The sequence below is a fragment of the Parasteatoda tepidariorum genome, chromosome 9, assembly GCF_043381705.1.
Source record: "Parasteatoda tepidariorum isolate YZ-2023 chromosome 9, CAS_Ptep_4.0, whole genome shotgun sequence".
Taxonomy (NCBI): Eukaryota; Metazoa; Arthropoda; class Arachnida; order Araneae; family Theridiidae; genus Parasteatoda; species Parasteatoda tepidariorum.
In genome coordinates this window covers 74,346,780-74,358,558 of record NC_092212.1, presented here as the reverse complement: position 1 = coordinate 74,358,558, position 11,779 = coordinate 74,346,780, and the positions used below count along the sequence as shown (strand labels likewise).

The following is an 11,779-nucleotide window of genomic DNA, read 5'->3' as shown; positions in this document are numbered from 1 at the left end:
CTTTCTGCGTAACACAGAGGTGCCAAACACGGCAGTTTTTGATGATTAAGTTTTAATCAATACTATAAATTAATTTTACAAAAAATACATTTAAAGTATCTCTCTAGAATTACTTAATTTTTTTTGTATGTCATGTTTTCTAATGTTAGATGAAATATTTTAATTTAAACTTCAAGCTGTATGCATTTTAAAAAACGTTGAAGTGGCCAATCTGTACAAATAAATTCTCTTTTAAATTTCGTACAGAACGGCAAGTTTTGATATATTCAATGTATCATGTCTAAGTAATAGAATTTTTTTATAAGGTCCTTGTAATTACCGAGGAAAACTTCTAGTAAAGTTCTTGCAAAAATAGTTTTTGAAAACAGCTGGCTGAAATAAATTTCCTTTGGTAGGTCTTAAGTGTATTTTAATTTATATGTCCGATCTTGGCACCTCTGGAAAAAAAATATTGCTTATTAGGGATCTCTAAGCTAAATTGTGTTATAAACTTTTACTTTATTATACTGTCTCATTTATAACATGTTGATTTCATATTTGCAAAAAAGAAATATTAAAACGATATCAATTAATGTTTACAAATATTTGTACTTACAAAAACCTATATTTTATTCATACAATAATACTTAAATTGGGAACAGCTATTTTATTATCAATCAGGGAATGCTACCTCAATAACAGCTTTTTTAATCTATTAGTCTACCTGTCACAACAGCCTTTATACTTTGCTCTAAGCATGAAATCTATAGTTTCTTCGTCTCATTCGCTTCCCTGTAGTAATCCTCGTGTAAAGTATCATTTCATTTTAACCCAAATTAATACTGGTATTTTTACTACATTATTCACTTGTATATATGTTACATGATACACTTTTATTAATATGCACAAGGTCTGTGATATACCATCATTAACCATTTTAAGTTCTGTTCAGTTTTTTTTTTTTTCAATCGAAAAGATATAAATTATCAATTTATTTTATTTACTCAATTTTTTTTATCAACAAAAGAAATTGTGTTGCATGAAATTTTAAAAGTCAAGCCATTGTGCAATTATATTAATTGCATAAATGCTAATTTTTAAGTGGTAAAATGTTTGTATTTTCTTTTTTATAACTGAAAAATAGTGCAATTTAGCATTAGCTTGTGTGCGGTTGAGATTTTGGGTGTGTGTGTGTACTGATAAATCGGTATAAGGAATATCCCTAATAATTTGGTACTTGCTATAATTAGTCTGAGAGACGGCATTCGAATGTTCATTTTTATGTTTTGTATTTGCAACCTGTTGTCTCAAACAAATTTACTTCTGTCAACCTGCTGGACCATGGTAAATATGACAGATTTTTATCCTGTTTACGGAACTGTTAACTTTCCAAATTATCTCAGTAGCCATTCATTTTTATGTAATTTCTAAACTAAGATTTCTTAAGAATGGAAAAAAAAAATTTTTTTCTTTATTCCATACGTTTACTCATTTTTAATTTTTAAAATAGTGAGTTTAACTACAAAAATAGTGCCCAAGAACTTCTTGTTTTACTAAATCATTTCTATAATTTTAAAATACAACAATGTAGTAAAATTTCTGAGGAAATAATATTTATAAGTAATTTAATAAGTAAAAGTTTTAAGGATAGGTTTTTCTGCTTTTTTTTTTTCTTAGCGGAATTCCGCTTCTTAATTTAATAAAAAGAGACATTCTGCTTTTTCTAAAAGGAAGTTCTACTTTTTGAATCGAAAAAAAAATTCATTATTACACTTTTTCCTTCCTATGCAAATTACATTCTCAAAATTTAAAATCAAACAATTTTTTCTTAAAAATTTGATATTTTTTTATTAAAATGCAGGATATGCTTCTTACCCTTACTTTTTTCTTGCTCAAATTTCAGATATTTTTTCAATTATTTAAAAAGTGTTTTGTGTATAATGTTTTAGGTTTTCTATTTTCAGCATTTTTTTTTTAACTTAACTGATCTCTTAAGTTCAAGGAAATAATTTTTATGGACTTGAAATGCAATTTTTGCAACAAATTGAAAAAACAATTTGTTACTTTAAAACACAGCAGTGTAAAAACATACTGCAATATATTTAATTTAATTTATTTACTATTAGTTTGCCACTAATTAAATCTAAAATTAATTTAAATTCTCCTGACAACATTATTAAACCAGCAGATTGAAAACTCACAATTTGTTTTAGCCATTGGTGTGTAAATAAAATATTAAAATGATTCACATTTAGTAATGCTGTCTCTAAACTGTGTGTAAAATTCCACATTTAAGTTTTCAATAGCTGATTAATTTCTGTTATAAAATAGTTTTGCTTTATAAGTAGTATGAATCCTTTTGGCACCTATTTAAAATAAATTTGAGGTACTGCTAGTTAACCACAATTTCGTAATGATTACAATATGAAAGATAATTATTATTTTATTTATCTTTTTATGTACACAAATATCTAATGTCGCAAATTTGGAGTTACTGCATTATGAGCGCTTGTCTAGGAATTCTAAAATAATGTAGTATTAACAAGTGTAACTTAAGTTCGCCCACTGTAAATTTATTTTATCGCCTGTACAAAATATGCTGTTTTTCATTTCTCATACTTTCAGGAAATAGCCTTTTGTGTGTACAAATTTCAGGGTGTTTATTAATATATACAAATACGCATTGCTGTAACATATTTGATAAATAATTTTTATAAGCCTGCAATGCATATATGAAATCATGAAAATTATTTGTCTTGTAACATGTCATTCCTAAAAATTCTTTTTTAAAACTATTGTAGACTGTGTAGAAATTGAAATTGTGTATATAGAGCAACTTAAAACTATATTTGTAAGTTCAGTATGTGTGTCATTAAGTAATTTACAGTAATTCTCCATTTTATAAAATTCTGCTTTTTTTAATAAAAAAAAACTTTAAGAAAATTTAACTTTAACAACCTTTTCAAACATTAAGCTCTTTATGTCACAATGTCATACTTAAAGAAGAATATTTGTTTAAAATAGCATAAATATGGAATTGTGTTAAATTATTTTTAAACTGTCAAAAAATTAGTAGAGCTTATATTATGGAGTATTGCAATATGTAATTCTCATTAACTTTTACAGATGTAAGCGAATATTTTATTTTTGCATTATTTTAATAATTTGTCAGTGAAAAAAATAATTTTAATATGTTAAAAATCAACATTTTGCGAATTCAAAACAACTCTTGAACAGTAAGATTTTTATAGTTTTTTTTATTCCTTCTAAGAATATGGGCTCTTTTTTATTTAGCATTGTTATGCTGTTACCTGCTTTAAAGCAACTTTAATAAGCTGTTACCTTCTTTAAAGCAACATATTTTAAACATCATTACGATATGTTTTGCAATAAATGGTCCAAACAGATAAAATTAACATAATGGTTAGGCCTAAAGCTGTTTTTTTTTTTTATCTATTTATTTCATTAAAAATATGAATTAGGAAAGGGGAAAAAAAACATCTCTTTGCACGTTAAGTAATGATTTAGTCAATATCTTCGGTCAATTAATCAATTAGTTTTAATTTTGACTTAATCATATGCAAAAATTTTGTTTAACATCTTGCCGGCATTTGAGACATGAATTCATCTTTGGCTTTGCGTGGCAATACTGTAGCTTGAAAATTTTAAACTAATTTTGATGAGCAGTGATCTCAATTACCAAAATGTTGATCTAAAATTTCTGTGCATCGAAATCTAATTCAGCATTAAAGCTATATTTATGCAATCCTAAAACACTTGAATAACGAAACTCTATATTCAAATTCATCCTTTTTGTTTTTTATGCACTTTATTATAGGCTTTGCTTATGTTATGGCAGTTCCTTTTATTTTGGTCTTGACTTTTTCTTTTTTTAAATGAACCAAGACTAAATCAATACTTAAAATCATGTGTTTTTAATTATCATCCTCACGTAATGTTGAATTTCGTCTTACATCATGTTTTATTTTATTGTTGAGTATTATGTGATGTACCCCGGTGAAAATTTGTAGAAATTCTTCAAGGTTTGTCGCGTGTTATCTCATGCTTATGCATTAGATGTATTGAAAGTTAAAAAAATAATGAAGGGAATGTTTGACATTTAAACTAATTTTGATTTGTTAATATACCAACAGTTTTATAATTCATATTACAGTGGAGTCTCTCTATATCGAAATTGAATTGTTCCAATTATAAATTTTACTGTCGGAAAATTTGTTGCATAGACATACCTGCCGAGTCCTGTTTACCCGTATATTCATGAATTTCTCCGTGTTGAAGAAATTTTTTTAAAAAAATAAAAATTTTGGCAATAAAATATCCGCTGATGACAAAAATACTTCTCTTATTCCTCAACAGATAGTGCTATTGCCAGTATTATTAATGGTTTTTAAAAATCTTCTTTAGATTATGATTTATGTACATATTTTTTTACATCGTTAAATGTGTTTTTCTCTTCGTAAGTGTTAGAATTTCTCTTATTGACTTTCATGATGATGCATCAAAGCTTTACTTGTAGTATAAAATATGTCGCTAGTGAAATCTCCGTTAATTTATTTCTCCAATGTTGGCAGGTATCAAAAGAGGTTAGAGATTCTTTCAGTTATTTAACCCCTTTACAATCGGTAATTTTCAAGAAAGCGGTCATAGAAGTGCCTATTGTGCCAAATACACTTATTTGATTAGTGCTGACATCCAGTTTAAAAATAAACTAATTATCTACAATTACCTTAAAAATATTCTGGGCAAAAGAAACTAATTAATTTTATTCTTATTGGCGCGTTTCTACTGAACACTCCAGTCAGGAATTCACGGGAGCGAGAAATAGAGGGTGAAACCTCACCTCATCATTTTCACGGAAGCAGGAAGGAGATATTTCACATTTTTTTTTTTTCATTGGTGTGACAAGTCCAAAAGTATATAATTAGGATACTTCTGTTTTTTTTTTAAGTAAACTAGCATTACAAAGGAACACTGTTTAACATTATTGTTGCGTGTTATAATTGGGAAGAATAATGAGTAGTTTCAGATATAGCTTCGTGTGAAAGCTAATTGGTTGCACGAAAATGTGCGGTTTCACTTGCAAGTTTCTTCAAAATGACAAAAATAAAGATTGTTAAATATTTGAAAAAAATAAATGTCGGCAAAATTTATTTTAGGTGGAACTTCGTAATTAATATAAAATTTTTAATGTTATTTAAAAAATCTGTTAGATATTTTTGTCGTTTAAGTAAATGTGATATTTTTACCTAGAATGATGAATTCTAAATCATATAATTAGAACATTTCATTAAAAATATAGTAATCTTCATTATAAAGAAATGTTTGAATTTAAACCTGGAATTCTATTGTATGTGATCACTGGAATGCATAATGTCAAGTATTTCCAGAAGCTGGCACATGAGAGCAATAAAGTTTCATATTTCAATTACAACTTTCTTCAAAAAATGAAGAAAATTGAAAAGATAATTTCCTGACAAATTCGTTTTTAGGAGGCAATCACTTTGAAGTGAGAAAAATATTTGGAATATTTCATTTAAAAAAAAAAATTTCGCCGTAGGGAGACTACTGTATTTTTCTGCAAAAAAATTATTTCTACTAAAAATATTAGAATATATTTCATTCACCTTGAAGCATTTCTTCGAATATTTTTTAAAGTATTAGGTTTTTTCGCCCTTTATATAGATATGGAGTGATTTTATTACAAGGTTAGTCCAGTGGTTTTTATAGAGTATATATCTTAAAAATTTAATAATTTTGTAGATAGAATATTCTTTGTATTAAGGCAAATCATTCAGAAATAAAATAGCATTACATCAAGACCATTAATTTTGGATTGACTATGTTGTTTTAACTCCTGCATTTCATTTTTTGTATAGTATTCATAAAAAATTGAGCGTGATGCCTGTGCCATTCTTGTTACAATATTTTTTTTAAAAAATGAAGCCAATGTATGAGCCATGTTTACAATCTACTTAATTTCTGCCGGTGAAACCAGCAAGTTGTGTTACATTTTTTTAATAAACTTTAGTAAAAAGGATATAAAGTAATCAAGAAATTTTTTTATATGAATTCTTTATGTACTTTAAGACTGCAAAATAAGTACCTGGAAAAAAAATCTTTTTCTTCATGTTCGCAGTTTGTGTTCAACTTTTTTTGTGTTTGTATTTACAATTTTAAAGAAGTAGTTTTTTTACTTCTACTTATTTTAATCAAAGTTATGTTTGAAGTTTTATTGGCTACATTTATTAAAATGCTAAAAAGTATTTTGCAATATTTAACTTCGGCTGATATTGTAAATATGCCGTGTTTTTATTCAAAATAATTGTTATCTAGTTTTAAAACCAGATAGGTCCTTTTTCATACTGTTTTTTTTTTTTTTTTTTTTTTTTTTTTTTTTTTTTTTTTTTNTTTTTTTTTTTTTTTTTTTTTTTTTTAAATTTTTATTATAAATTTTTATACTGACATAACAGTAGGCCCAGTTATAATATTTTTAAAAAAAAAGCAGTTAGATAAGTATTGATAATTATTAAGATAAGTTTATAAATAAGTCACAAAAATATTCAAAGGTAAACTTATTTAATGCAATCTCAAGTAATTAATTTTGAAAAATATGTAACTCAAGTATACGGTAGAAAGCTGTTAAGAAATATTTTTAAATTTTTTCATATTTTTTACTAAATAAAAAAAAATTCTTAAATAAAAATTTGCATGATCATGCTATTTCTTTTTATGAATAAGATCATTTTTAAACTTAAGTACTGATTTATAAGTAGATAAAATCAGAATGTTATAAGAAGCTACATGTTATTTTATTATGTGATAACAGCACCTGATTGCTGAGCTTAATGTTAGAAATTAGTTTAAAAATAAAATTTAGTCATCAAATGCGTTCACCCCATTTTTTCTACTATAACCTGTTAAGACTTTTTTTAAAGAAATTTCCTTATAAGGATGCAGTTCTCCCATCAATAATGCATCGATTTATTTTTCTCCCTCAACATGTTTAAAGGAACCATCTGGTTTGAAAACTAGGTATCTCGTTTATTGCTTTATAACTGATAAGATATTTATGTCTCAGCTTTCATGAACTCTTTTCCTCAAGTTCAAAATTGTGATTTAATAGAGTTTCTATTTCATCTTGCACTCTTATTCTATACTGATAATACAAATATTGAAAAGAATGGTTTGATTTTAGGTTCAATGCCATGCCATTCAAATCTCGAGTAACTTAGCTTTACTGCTAAGCACTGGTAATTTTTTATTAAGTTTGCAGTTTAATTTTTTTTTTTTTTTTTTTTTACTTTGCACGCGCACAGCAAAAATTTTATGCTTCGCTTCTACTGAGTTTTGTGTCAATAGATGGTTTGATTTTAGGTTCAATGCTGGGCCATGCCATTCTCATCTCGAGTAACTTTTGCTTTGCTGTCAAGCACTGGTAATTTTTTATTAAAAGTTTGCAAGACTTCTTTTTTCTTCTCAACTCTGTTTTGTGTTCAGTAGGATGGTTTGATTTTAGGTTCAATGCTGGGCCATGCCATTCCTATCTTCAGTAACTTCAGCTTTGGTAATTTTTTATTAAAAGTTTGCAACTTGACTTTTTTTCTTCTCAACTCTGTTTTGTGTCAATAGGATGGTTTGATTTTAGATTCAATGCTGGGCCATGCCATTCCCATCTCAAGTAACTTAAGCTTTGCTGCCAAGCACTGGTAATTTTTTTATTAAAAGTTCGCAAGACTTTTTTTTCTACTCTGTTTTGTGTCAATAGGATGGTTTGATTTTAGGTTCAATGCTGGGCCATGCCATTCCTGTCTTGAGTAACTTCAGCTTTGGTAATTTTTTATTAAAAGTTTGCAACTTGACTTTTTTTTCTTCTCAACTCTGTTTTGTGTCAATAGGATGGTTTGATTTTAGATTCAATGCTGGGCCATGCCATTCCCATCTCAGGTAACTTAAGCTTTGCTGCCAAGCACTGGTAATTTTTTTATTAAAAGTTTGCAAGACTTTTTTTTCTACTCTGTTTTGTGTCAATAGGATGGTTTGATTTTAGGTTCAATGCTGGGCCATGCCATTCCTGTCTTGAGTAACTTCAGCTTTGATAATTTTTTATTAAAAGTTTGCAACTTGACTTTTTTTTTTCTCAACTCTGTTTTGTGTCAATAGGATGGTTTGATTTTAGGTTCAATGCTGGGCCATGCCATTCCTATCTTGAGTAACTTCAGCTTTGGTAATTTCTTATTAAAAGTTTGCAACTTAACTTTTTTTATTTTGTACACACACAGCAAAAATTTTATGCTTTGCTTCTGCTGTGTTTTGTGTATCACTATGGGTGTGGACAGGCTGACCAGGCCTTTCCACCCACAGTCAGAAATAAAACCTCCCACTAGTTGGTTGTCTACTACTATTCGAAATTAGAATATTTCGTCAATTTTTTTCTCCAGACTCACAAAAGTAGTGTTTGGCATTTCTTTTCATAACAAAGCATAACAGTTAGGATCCAAAAAGAAAATACCATAAAGCAATGCACTGTATATCTTAAATTGAAATCATTTTCTTTACTTTATCAAATATGGTTTAATCACAAGCATATGCTTAAAGCCTCGTGATCCCAAAAACGTTGCTTTGTGATTATTTAACAACTTTTAAGTTTTTATTTTATGTTTTTTTTTAATTGTATATTTTTAAGTGGAAAAAAAATAGGATGCTGATAAGTGCCTATTATAATTTTGTTCAAATCAAAATTTGTTTTGTACTTAAGTTTTTATTATTGCTCCAAATACAAATGAATAGGAGAAATTGGTTACCAATTATTTGGTGCCAAATTTTTTATTTTGTATGTATATATTATATAATGTGCTCCATTGTTTTGATTTATCCTTCTTCAAATAGTGTATATTTGCCAAAGCCTTTTTCATACATGAAATCTAGATTTTTTTAAATTGAGATTTAATCTGAAGTTTTTTATTGTTCTAAACAGAAACTGGGTATTTTGAGAAAATTCCAGTCTAATATGTGAAATTTTTGTAATGATTTTTTTTAAATTGGGTTTTTGTTTTTATATTAAATTAAGAATGAGTGAATGTCAAATTATAATACATTTGTTTAGATATTCACTACGAAATATAAATACAAAACTGGAAAATGGAATTATTGGTAAATTGGTACAGGGTACCTGTAGTTTTAATGTCAGTCAAGACTTGTTTCTCTGAACATGTGTTGTGTAATTGCTAGCTTATTAAATGGATTATTTGTATTCCACGTTGTGCTCATTTTCTCTTCCTATTATTTCACACAACTAATCATTTTATAGATACATATATATATTATATAACAACCTAATATGTTCAAACAAAATTAATATTTACTATTTTTTAAAAGTTACTTTCCTGGCAGCGATTTTCCAATCCAGCAGCTTTTAGCAACCTGCTCTTCTGATGTTGCTTTTTTAAATTAAAGTTACAAATATTGAAAGAAATAAAAGCTTGCATTATAATTGTGACCAACTACAGCCAAGAGGAAAATTTTAAAAAAGTAAGCGATTCGTTAAAGCCTGCTGCATTGCAAATTAGCCTCCTGGCTCAACAAATTTAAAATTTTTATTCCAACATTTCAATGATTACAGTAGTATTAGTAAACTGTATACAATTGAAGGTGTAAAATAATACATTTTGAATCTTTACGCGCCAAGGTTTTCATGCGACTTTCCTAGCCCAGATATTTTATTTTAGAGAGAAAAAATAGAATTTTTAGTCTAGCTCCTGCAACTCTGTTAATTCCTACTTCTGTTCACCTGTCAAAGTTTGTGTAACAGTTTCTTTCCCTTGTGCAGTGAGCAAAATATAAAACAGACCACCCTGAATAACTTAGGATCCTAATGATTGGATCTTCACGTTTTAGGACACAATTTTTAGGGGTGCCTTTAAATATGCTACAAAAAGGTACTTAGTCTGAATAAACTTTTTTTTGACGGATTCAGATTTCTGACCCCCAAAATCTAGAAATTAATATCATGGGTGCAAGTCTTCCGTCCCCGGGACGGATTTCCGTCGTTCGAAAATGTCCGCGGACGGAAGTAAGACGGAAATCAGAATTTTTTTTTTCTGTCCTTAAAAATATTTTTTAGGTCTACGTTATTAGTCTACTTCCTTATGTCCTGTTGTTATTTTATCAAAAGACAGATGAATAAATATTTTTTGTACAGTATTTAAACTTGATGTATTATGATAAAGCTTTCTTAGATAGTTTGCATATGTCGAGGGGGTATTGTGTATGTTAGGTATTTCAGTCAAAAAATTTTCAGTCTTGGCCTTTTTTCCAACTTGCACCCATGATTAATATTGATTATACCTTAATGTCAATTTTACTTTTTTCGTATTTCGCCATATCTCTAGAACTCTTTAAGCAAATGAAAAAAAATTTTGCCCACAGTTAAAAAATTCGTTTATCCATGCACTGACTGCTATTAAATAATTATTTTATTTAATAGCAGTCAGAAAAAATTTTAAATTGTAAGGTATACAAATTTTTGCATCATTTTAAAGTATGTAATTTTACAAAGCGAAATTTGTCGAACCGTTCTGGAGAAATCAAATTTTAGAGAAACCGTATTTTTAAAATTCGATTCCTCCAGAACTATTTGACCGATTTCGCTCAAATTTTGTATTTTGCGATGTAAAATTAATTCTTTAAAATGATGTGAAATATTTCATACCTTACAATTCAAAATATTTTTTACTATTATTAAGTAAAATAATAAATATTTACTAAACGCTATCATTTTGTGGAATTAATTATGTTTGAGTAAATGAATTTTAAAATAGTGTGCCAAAAATTTTCAATTAGCTTAAAAAGTTCTTGATATATGGTAAAATACACAAAAAGTGTGATTAACATTAAGGGGTCAGAATAAGTATGTCTTTGTGTCTGATTTCCTAACCAAACTTAAAACATCAAATATGCTAATTAATTAGCATATTTGAGGTCCCCCGATTCAACAATCAAGATTGAGTCCTAGAGCGTGAACAACCGATCATTAAATCAAAAGTTATTCAGTGTGGTCCGTTTATTTTTTTTTCACACTGTACAAGCTTTATTAAACATAAAAACATTTTTTTTAATATGTAGTGAACCTCCAAGGGACCGAAATTTCAGTCCACTATGTTCGTTTCGCAAACAATTTAAACTAATAGTTCCAAACTCCCCACTGGGCCTGATGTGATGATTCCAGGGGCCCGATGCGCCCACTTAAATCTTGGGGGGGGGGGATTTTACTCTAAGTAAAACGAATAGTTAGGGGGGAATTTAGACGAGAGAATTTTTTTTAAGTACATAAATAAAAGAAGCAACTTAGCACTATTTCGAACAATCTAACATTGAAGGGGGAAGTTAGCAAAAAAAAAAATTTGGGGGGGGGGATGAATGCGCCCTAGAGCTTGGGGGCCTAATGATTCTAATCGAACTTTCTCAAGACCAAATCTGCAAAAATGTTGCTCTCCTGGAGTTCCCTTTATTTTTCTCCTTTTAGTTGCCTAATAAAGAGTAAGCATACATTTTATAAAGCTCTTTTTGTTTTTATGATTTGAGAATGTTGCGTTTTTGAAGAATCACCCATCTCTTGACTTCAATATTAATACACAAACCCTATAAAATTGTAATGATGATTCCTGCTTCCAAAGAATTTTTTTTATTTATTTTAGAATTAATATTTTTTAGATATTGAAATTATTTATATTGGAATTAATTTTCAAATCTACAAAACTGTATAACTTAATATTGCACCAAC

General features: G+C 28.0%; 1 protein-coding gene across 4 annotated transcripts in view; it reads left to right on the top strand.

Annotated features, from left to right (window-relative positions):
• The window catches only part of LOC107439899 (uncharacterized), a 42,737-nt gene extending 33,487 nt beyond the window's left edge, over positions 1 to 9,250 (top strand). For 3 of the 4 annotated variants that reach the window (XM_016052642.3, XM_016052641.3, XM_071185401.1), the window contains exon 6: positions 1 to 9,250. This exon is cut by the window's left edge and continues 2,817 nt beyond it. The gene's annotated coding sequence lies outside the window, so the exon portion shown is untranslated. The other variant, XR_011637722.1, reaches the window with a different exon arrangement.
• The last annotated feature ends 2,529 nt before the right edge of the window (positions 9,251 to 11,779 follow it).